Consider the following 10,556-nt stretch of genomic DNA (forward strand, 5'->3'; position numbering starts at 1 on the left):
TTTACAAATACCCTAAAATCTGTGTCTCTGCATTGCAATTACAGATGTCAATATGGGAATTAGACTTACCCAAAAAATTGTGAAGGTCTTAGTAAATTTTCAAGCTGATGATATTGGAAAAGTGATGTAGATCCAATGAATTATCTGAATATATACATTTGGCATTTTAATTTAAAAGAAGGTGCTGCTCTTTACTGCCACAGGTGTTGAGGTGTATCTTGCATGTGGGACTATGCTCTAGCACATTTGCTTTATGCTTTAAGTCCAAAGAGCCCCAGGTGCTGGATTAACTGCATGTGGAGGATTTAGCTCAGCCTTTGGCCCCTCCCAATCAGTCTGGGTCTCCTGTCAGGTGTCCTGCAGAGCTGTGAAGGCAGACTAGGTTGTCACATGTCACTACAGAAATGCTGCTTCTTTTTTTAACCCTGTTCACAAATGTATCCCATGGCTTTGTGTGCTTTGTAGAGGAACTGTTTGCCATGCTTTGTGTTACCTGGCTCTCCAGGTAAGCAGGATAAAACCCCCTGACTCCTCTCTATATAATAGTGTTTTTTAATCCAGTTTTCTCTCTTGGCTTAAGGAGATAAAAGAAGTCCAGCAATAAAACCAGTCCAGAAGTGCCTGGGTACCTAAATACAGATACTCTGTTGTTTGTCATTCTCTCTTTGTTTATAGTTCCTTAGTCAGTTTTCAGTCTGTGCTCAAGAAAAAATCAGTTTGAATGATTTCTTTTAAGGGAGGCTATTTGACACATTCTTTGATTTACCAAAGTCTTCTGGTCTATATATCATTCTAAACTACTCTGCACCTTTCATCCCACCAGCTGATAGAATTATTCTGGGAATGCATGATGCAGTTTTCATGGCAATGTTTGCTTTCCTGGAAATCTATACTCTGTAATAAATACCTCTGATACTGGTGGTGCATACACAATTCTGGGGTAGACTGGGTTTTTAAACCCAGTGCTCAACCTGGAAGAAATTGCTGGGGCTATGAAATTCAGTGATTTTGAATTTTGTATTAAACTTAACCATTTAAAATACTTTTCATACTAAAAAAAAATATTATTTTTATAATTTAGTTTTTATCTGAAAAAGGAATTTTTAACCAAATTTTTCTTCTGTCTTTCAGAAGCATTTTTTTCTGTGGGATTTGTACACAGCAAGTTCTAAACAAATAAAGCAGGCACACTTTTACCAGCCCTACAGCCCAATCTCTGGTTACAGGACCTGCTTTTTATCTTGCTGTTAGCTGAACCTTTCCCTGAGTGATTTCTGTTGAGCTAGAGTCAACAGGAATTCTTGTCTCCCACATCAACATATTATTTCCTGGAATATAGAAATAAATATTTTATGGTTTGTACAGTTTTAGGATTTTTATGTTCTCAAAACTAGCAGTACTAAATATGTGTGTGGAAAGCTCTCCCACTTCTAGCCTGATGCTTCCAGATTTTGCAGCGGTACATCCCCCCACCTCTCCCACCCTGGGCCTTCTTTACAGTCTCAGGAACTTCTGATAAGCCTTGACCAAACCAGCTGGGGGGAATTTTTGGCTCTTAGGAGCACAACTTGATGAAGAAACAGATAATGGTATTTTACATCTTGGTCCTGTGCTCATGGGCCTGTTTTGGTTAAAAAGTACCTGAGCATACAAAAATGCATGCAAAATTAACAAAAAATTTATTCACTTAGCTTTACAAGACTAATTATCATTACAATTTCATGGGTGAGATGTTTAATGAGATTGCATGTTTTATTCTTTATTTGTATTCAGAGTGATCCTCACATGATGGTAGGAGCAGCATATAAAATAGCAGTGTGTCAAAAAGGCAGCTCCTGAAGTGTATAATATTGTGCAAACTGACACTGTTCAATACAATCATCTATTTGCACTCACCAAAACATGTAATATGGATGGGTTTGGGGCACTCTATTGATACAGGCTTGCATTTCTGTCTTTATTTGTTTATCTCTGGGTCTATTTAGGTTAATTTTCTAGCAACTTTAAAATGATAAATAACAATATTTTCAAAGAAACACCTGAGGTAAGGCTCTAGGGATTGTTTTTTTCTGATGGAACTGCACTGCTCTGCATATTTAGGATTAAATTTACCATTAAATTAACACAGTTGGAGACATTGTAATCTCTATTTAATATGATGATTTGAAAGGCTTCACTAGAAAAAGGAAAACCAGCAACCTTGTCTGGCTGTGATGGTAACACTTTAGCAGTAACTAAGCCAAACACTCTCATGTGAAATCCTGCTTTAGATATTTCTTCAGAATTGGGTTACACACAGGAGCTGCAAAATCAGCAGCTACTCTCCACATCCCCTCAAAATATAAATTAATTACTCTTAAGTTAGTTCTCACCAGAAAAACATTTCTAGCACATGCTAAAATGTAGATCTGCCTGCTGTTACTTTTGAGACCTTTGCAGCATTTTTCTTTTGCAAATAAATGTCCTTTAAGGCTAAATTAATGGAGAAATTTGTGTACAGGAATTGGACCTAAACAAAGACAATCAGTGAATTCTTGTCACGGTTCCTGACTTGCAGGGTTATTTGCCTCAGGGGGGAGGTTTTGGCTCCTGGGGATCAGCTCCAGGAGCAGCAGCACCATGGGCACTTTGTGTCAGCAGTTCCCAGCCCCAGTGCTGGGTCTGCTGTGGGCTGGCGCCCAGAGCAAGCACAGTTATGTGCTCAACATCCAAACTGCACGCTCTGAAAGATGATTTTTGCTCCCTTATGCAAGGGATTTTAACAATCAAACCTAGCTAACAAAGCTCAGATATGTACTGAAACATCAGGAAATTTGGGACAAATAATGATTCTTTTCCAAGTCAAACCAGCCTGACTTCTGTCTTGACTTGACTTAACCCACTAATAGGAAGAGTGTTGGAGTGTTAAAATTGCTGCTCTGTGGTGCACAGGCCTGTGGGCAGAGCTGTCCTGTCCCTGTGAAAGGACACTGATCTGAACCTCATCTGCACTCTGTGGCTAATCCAGCTGTGTGGAGCAGAGTGTGGAGCTGGATGGGAATTTGGGATTTATGTACACAAACACCCCTCACACTGCTGCATTACAAAGCTGTTAGAGCTTCCCTTTAGGTGTGAGTAATCCTTGAGAGCTCAAGCCAGACTAAATCCCACCAGTGCCCTTAGTGCCTTGTGAGTGGATGTGTGGAGCATGGAGTGTTTACATTGGAAAGCTTTACTGCAGTTGTCAGGATGGGCCTAAAGGAGAAGAAGCACTCATGTGGCTGGCAGTTCTTCCTGAACCTGAGAAGTTGAACTTTAGCCACATGAACGAGTACTAACTGTGCTTCTCTTTGGCTCTGTGGTTTCCACAGAATTCTATGTTTCAGCTTTTCTAAGCATCTCTTCCCTAAATATCAGTTTAAAATCTGTCAGTTAAAGCCAGTTGCAACCATAAAGAAAACATTTTGCAAGTTGTTTCATCAGCAGTTTCTCATCCATGAGTGATGGGCAAGATGCACTGGCATTTTTAAAGCTTTTTATGATGTCCTTTCTCTTCTAATAAGAAAGTACTATGTCTTTGTCCATGTGCTGCTAGGCAGTGGTATTTCTCTTTGATGTCCTTTAAAAATGTTTGTTTGTGTCCCATACCCTTGTAGAAGTTTTGTAAACTCTTAGGGAATTGTACTTTCAGCACAAGCATACACAAATGGCTGATGTTAAATCCAGATTTTTTTATACCTGAATAGAGAATTGCAGTTTAGTTGCCTCATAATTATTTCTGAGTAGAAATAACTTTTTAGCTTTGTCTTTTTGCCTGCCAGTGCCCAGTGCAGAAGCTGGCTGTACATAGCATGGATGCATTTCAGTGAAATTCAAAAGATGAGCCATGTAAGGTTTACTTCTCATCAGTATATCTGCCACTCTAATTTATACCTGTGAGGATTAAGATGTCCAGTAAAGCCATGAAAATGACTGAGTGAATTCCCACTTGATCAATTACAGCCTCTCCTAAGAAAACATTGGAGTAATATCTATACATTTATATTTAATAGCTGTCATATACAACCTGGGATAGATGCATCAGCAGTGTGTCTATTAATTTAATAACTCAGTTAATGTTTTCACTAAAATCAGCTCTAAAATGTCAGGCAAAGCAATAAACACAAGCTAATTCACCAGTGGGTCAGACACTGCCCTTTTGCTAGAGCTGAGGTTTCTGTAGCCATGGCACTTGTCACTTCTCTGACTTGAGTTGAGCTGAGGGTAACAAATATAGTGAAAAGACAGAAGTGTATCCTTTGGTGAAGTCAGCTGGAGCAGCTTCCTTTGCTGCACTGACAGTTATTTCTATAGCTGAAGATGTGATCTGGAATCTGCTGTAAAGCATTTCTGTTTTCATGCAGTTTTCATTTCTCATCAACACTGCTTTTTCTTCCCCTCTGGTACTTGGAGGAAAGAAAGATTTTTGGGTTTTTCTTTTTTTTTTTGATTTGTTTTATTTTGGTTTTTTTTTTTTTCTTTTTTGTTTTGATTTGTTAATTTAATTTCCTTAGAAACTTATAATGCTTTAGACAAAAATGAGATGCTGGGTATTTTTTTCTATGCTGTCTCTTCTTCTTCCATTCTTTAAGAAAGAAGCAAAAACCCTTTACAATTATACTTTATTCATAGCAAAAGAAACATTAAATAATTTGGTGGCTGTTGCCTCTTTTCATGTACCAATGAGAGGTGCATAATTCCTGTGTAGCAAGTTATTCAGCCACAGAAAATGAGGGCTGCAGAAGAGAAGGTGAAAAAATCATTTTAATTTTTTTTATTTTGTAAATTGATATTATTGCATTGGAGCTAAACTATCTCAATTTCCAATTTAGCAGACTGGAAAATGACAATAAAAGTAATAGATTTTAGTAGCCAGTTTAACCTTTTCGTTATATTTTGAATTCCTAAATAGGAGTGCTTCTAATACTGTAATGTTGATGCATCATGTTTCCCTATGCCTTTGAGCTGCTAACTTGTAATTGCAGAAAGCTGAGTTATTCAAGCTAACTTCTGCAATTTAAGGCTTATTGTCTGTCTTGAGAGGCAAGAGACACACAGTGGTGGAACTCTGTCAATGGTCCTTCAGTGGCAGGAAATGATATGTGAGGAATTGACAAGACACAATTATTATTCTGCACAGTGGGATACATTGCAGCAGAACATTACCGAATACAACTGGTCAGAAAAGGTTTGAGTTTCAAGTATTTTCCCATATCCTTGCCAAGATTCCAAAGTGAGATGCAGTTCCTATCATTTACCTGGAATGTGGAAAATCCAGACAAATGCAAGATTTTAATTCTTTTTGCATAAATTATTCTCTGTCAGTAACTTTAATAGCATCAGGCTTTATTTGTGACATGATCAGTGCTCAGTGATAAAACTGGGGGGATATCCAATGTGAGTGAAATGCAGCAAATCTGAAAGGCAGGCCCAGAATCACCAGCTGGGAAGAGACCCCCAAAGGTCCCCTCCTCTGGACTCCCATCTAGGCCAGGGCTAAAAAGAGCAGGGCTGTTCAGAGCCTTGTCTGGTCAAATTTTCAGCATCTCCAAGGGTATAGCTGAGTTCTCTGGGTGACCTGCTCCAATTCTGAACACCCGTATGTTTCAAAAATGAATTGAAAACTATTCTTGTGTTGAGTTAAAATTTCCCATGTATTTCAACTTGTGTTTGGTTTCTCTTTTCACTCTGTGGAGCATCGGGAAAGAGTTTGGCACCATCTTCTCTGTACCCTTAGGGGTCCCCCTGAGGTTTTCTGTCTTTAGGGCTGAGCAAACTCAGTTCTCTCAACCTTTCATGTTCCAGCTCCTGACCACCTCAGCATTTCCCTTATCTCAAACCTAGGACCATATCAAGGTAAGAATTTTGTGTTGCTTCTATCCAATCATTCCCTTTCATCTACAGAAACCAAATGTCACAGTTTGGCTTTTTCAACCCCCTGGATCTGTCAACACATAACTTGTGGCAATGTATTTTAGCAGAGAACAGTCCTCAGGATGTCTATAAAAGGTCAACACAAACTTAAAATTATTTATTTCTCTATTTACAAATTCTGTGACTCTAAATATATGTGAGAGAAACTGCTTTAGGCTGTCATGCCAAACTTCCCCTGTGGATACTCTTGAAGAGGACTCTAATGGTATGGCTACAGGAATAATAATTGTCACCATTTAAAGAACATTAATGCCATGTAAAATGTAGTGGGATTGTAAGTCAATTCCCTATTTTTAAGGCAGAACCAGATGCTTTTTGAAGGCTGACTCATTCAGTGGCAATCTCTGACATAAAAGAGGTGTTTTTGCCATGGTCTATTGGACAGAATGAAGAACAGTGCCCTCCCCGATGCCATTGTTCACTGATGTATTCAGTGATTGCTATTTTTTGATGGGGAATGTGTTCCATGATGTAGTAGGCAGAATGTCATCTCTCTGAATGAACTGTTGAAGTGCAGGTTTTCTGTTCAGCTCCATTCAAGAGCAAGTCTCCAGAGCTTTCAGAGAATGATTAAAGTGGGTATAAAGAATCTTTGTACTGGAGAGTGATCTTTGTGCCCTTTTATGGAGTACTGGAACAATAGTCTGCAAAGCAGACAAACTGAGGTGAAAATTATATTGTGAGTCCTAGAATACACATCCTGAAAGCCCTAAACTGCTCTAGGGAGAGCTGATGTTGTGGAATCACAACTCTAAACTGAGAGACAGCCAGATATATGCACTGATTAGGTAAAACTTGAAAAGCTTAAAATTTTCATCCACTAAAATCTTATGAATTACCAGTGTTGCATTTGGGGAAGCATGCATGACTGTCATAAAGATTTTTACACACCTTTGTTTCCCACATGATAGTTGGAAGACATTTCATTAAAGAAAACATAACAGTATATTTTCCATGAACTTTCCCATTATCAAGTCAAACCTACCTGCTTTTTCGTCAGTTCCAGGCCTTGATTTGTCTTTCTAAATATAAATTATAATTTTTTTTGGGAGGCAGGTATAGAACAAATGTTACCTTGCATTTAATTATACCTTCAGTTATAAAATGATACAAAATTTACATGTAGAAATTTGACATACACATTTTTCTACACATGAATTACATAAAGGTCTAAGTTGTTGTGGAGATGCCCTACCTGGACAATTCATGCAGATATTTTTATTCATACCTGGTTTCCATGATTACTGCTAGAAGAAGTAACTTTCGTAACTGATTTTTTGAAAACAAAAAGTAAAAATACAGCATAGATACTAAAACAAGGAACTTGATTTTTGACCCTTTAAAATGATTTGGTCTGGATTAATTGTGAAGAGTTAGGGAAGACTGCTGCAGGTTCTTTTATCTCACATAGTTTTCTCATCCCCAGTTAACTGGACACTCTGAGTAGAAACGTGGATGAAAGGATCTTAGAAAGAATCATTAACCTAAACAAACTTTCTTTTTTCCCCCTAGTTAGTTTTGTCCTACATTGAAAACTTACCAAGCTGATAGTCCTGCATGCACTCAACTGTCCTTAACTGACATGTGGGGAGGATTATGAGAAGGAAAATAAGAATTTTATTCCTAAAATGAGCTTCAACTTATAAGACTTTTCTGAGGAAATGAGAGGAGAAAGGAAGGTGTTCATGACTCATTCTCCTTGTTCTTTCGTCACTCAAGATTCATATTCCTGTTTCTAAATTTGGTGGAAGAAAAGTCTGTCTTCACTTGAGACTTTGTGAACATTTTATTTGCAGTAAACATTGGTATATGAGTTTTATAGGAGGTTGGTGATATCTGGAAATGATGTACACTTTGTGCCACTGGATCCTGCACAGAGATACAGTGTCTGCAAACTGTATGTTGGGTAAATTGTTCTGCTCCTATCCATGCCATTATCTGATTTTTTTTTTTTTACTGAAGGCCTCTTTTATTTTCCTAAACTCTAAAAAATTCTTAGTTATGTAAAAAAAATCCTGTGGAAAATGAAGGTAGAATTCATGAAGTTAGAGTGCAGTATGTCTCATGACTTGGTTAGTAAACAGACTTTGAGCTCAGGAGTGCTTATATTTTTTTTTCACATCTTTTATTTATTTAAATTACCAGGCAAAAAAACTTGGGACAGCACCAGGGCTTTCATCTACTCACCTTTGTTCCACTTGTGTTCCCAGAGACTTCTCTGAGGGACCAGAAGCACTAAATGGAGGTGGCTATGCTGCCTGCCTGGGAGGCAGGGAGATCTGGCTCAGGAATAAGATATTTGAGCCTTCTAGCCAAGGAAACTTGCCACAGCAATGATGATATCATGGATGGAATTTATGGACTATTGTGTATTTATCTCTTGTCATTGCTAAGCAGTGCAAGCGAGCAAGCAAAACTCCCGTTAGCCATAGCATCTGTTCAGCTCTAGCGCAGAACTTCAAAATTAGACCCTGTGTTTGCAAATCCAGTGCCATGGAAAAAGTGCCATCTGGCCTAGATCTGTTTCACAGTAAACTCGTTTATTTTGTGAAACTGAGGAGACAGCCCAAAAAACTACAAGGCATTTGCAGTGGTTGATATAGACACAAGAATCAACCATTCCTGTGCAATTGGACAGTGCAAAACAATGCACTTGATCACAATATGGCTTCAGAATAATCTCAGCAAGAGCGAAGATGAAGAATCCCTGTTGGGCTTTTCTAAAGTTTTAGCAAGGTTGCTTGAAGAGGAGATAGATTTCCATAGGCCATAATAAAATAAGACAGGTGTCCTAAATTATCCTAAAACCACAGAATCGAACTGTTTGCAAGAGCAAATAAAGAGAGAATATTTCTGCAAATAAATGTCTTCATTTTACTTTGCTTTGTGGTAGGAAAAGAATTTTCAGGCAGCACAGAAGCAGTCTCTGATCCAAAACCTCCTGGCAGCATCAAAAATCTGTCACAGTTGGTCAGTGATTAGATCCTGGTGATAAGAACAGCATCTAGAATATTGAATTGCTATCCTTTATTTGATGCTTTTGGAGGGACTTCAGACATATGCCAAGAGCCTCAAAATAATAATTATCTAAGCTACAGTTATGAAAGAAGATCAGAAACTTTAAATGGTGGTCAACTCTTTGTCTGAATTCTGCATACATTCGTGGCAAACCCCAGAGACAGTATTCAAACATACAGACCTAAAGACCAACATTACAGGAGTGAAGAAATAGTATACCAATTATCAGTCACAAAGTATTTCAAACTTGCTGGGTTTTTGACTGACAGTAGAGCAATGCCTAAGGAAACAGCCTGGAAGCAACCCTGACACAAACTTGGCATTTTTCAAGTGAGGTCCTGAGAGATACCAAACACAGCTGTGCTGAGAGGAGAAATTGTGCCTGGTCATGCTCTTTGGAGTGGGACAAGCTGAGCTGTTCTGGGGACACGGTGGCTGTGCAGCCTCATCCCAAGTTAGCAGGATGCATGTTGAAGATTTCTCTGGTGAGTAAATCCAGCTGGCCATGTTGTGGTTTTGGGGGGCATTGTATTGTGACAAGAGGAAAATTGTAGGCACCCAGTGTGTGGTAATTGGCAGTGGGGCTGGCCCAGCCTCATCCCCAGTGGGTGCAGCTGTGAGCAGCAGGTGAGCAGCACTGACAGCAACGAGCCATGGAGTGCCCAGGGGCACTGAGCAGCCACCAAAGGGAACAGAGGGCACACAGGGGCAGGGCACCAACAGGAGGGGATAAAAGGCTGGGCTGGAGAACAAGAAGGGTGGATGCTTGCAGCCCTCTGAAGAGGTAAGGTGGTGCTCTGTGTGGGTTGAAGCTTTCTGATATTGTATTGGGATACCCTGTGTACTGTGGCTGTCTCAACTGCAACATGTGCTGTGACGTATGCTGTGACAGAAAATCACATGCCAAAGGTAAAAATGTCCAAAATCCACCTTTCAGAGGGAAGGTAGGATTTATGAATTAGTCACTTCTGGATACCTTAGGAGCCACTCCAGGTGCTCCACTCTGTGCTCCAGGAAAACAGAGAAACCCCTTTCTAACAGTGTGTGGTGAAGTTGGCACTAAATTGATTTGTGAGAAATGAGAATTTCTTTAATGCAGGCCTGGCAGTAACCTCGGCAGAGATCATGAAGTAAATGCATGCCTCACTCTGGGGGGTAGAGTGTTCTGCAGTGACATGAGGACTGTATTTACAAGTTAGATACGAGTGCCTGAGAGCAGGCATTAGTCAGGGGAATTTGAGTACAGTGGTTGCTAATGGGAAAAAACCTTTTCCTCTGCAGCTCCCCTTTAAATATAAGGAACTTTTAAGTCCTGCTAAACTTTCTCATGAATCAGAAATGAGATATGGAAGCGAGGGTCCCACTTTTCATTTTAGGTTGCCATGTTTTGTGTTTCTGTGTTCAGATAATGAAGTGCTGTGCTGCTGACTGGCTTCTGTGGAATGTTGAAAAAGGAAATGTAAAAGGGTCTTACAGGCTCTGAGAATCTAGTGATGGAAAAGGCAAAAATCCAGAGGGCCTTCAGAGCTTGAAATTTTTTCCAGTGTCAGATACACAGATTGATTAAATGACAGATCAGTGGAGAA

General features: G+C 39.3%; 1 long non-coding RNA gene across 1 annotated transcript; it reads left to right on the forward strand.

Moving 5' to 3' along the window:
* Positions 1-373: 373 nt before the first annotated feature.
* On the forward strand, positions 374-9,426 carry LOC135451074 (uncharacterized). The gene is made up of 3 exons (XR_010441209.1): positions 374-505; positions 5,824-5,874; positions 8,098-9,426. It is a non-coding gene; the product is annotated as an uncharacterized LOC135451074 (long non-coding RNA).
* Positions 9,427-10,556: the final 1,130 nt, after the last annotated feature.

The sequence above is a fragment of the Zonotrichia leucophrys genome, chromosome 8 (assembly GCF_028769735.1).
Source record: "Zonotrichia leucophrys gambelii isolate GWCS_2022_RI chromosome 8, RI_Zleu_2.0, whole genome shotgun sequence".
Classification (NCBI taxonomy): Eukaryota; Metazoa; Chordata; class Aves; order Passeriformes; family Passerellidae; genus Zonotrichia; species Zonotrichia leucophrys.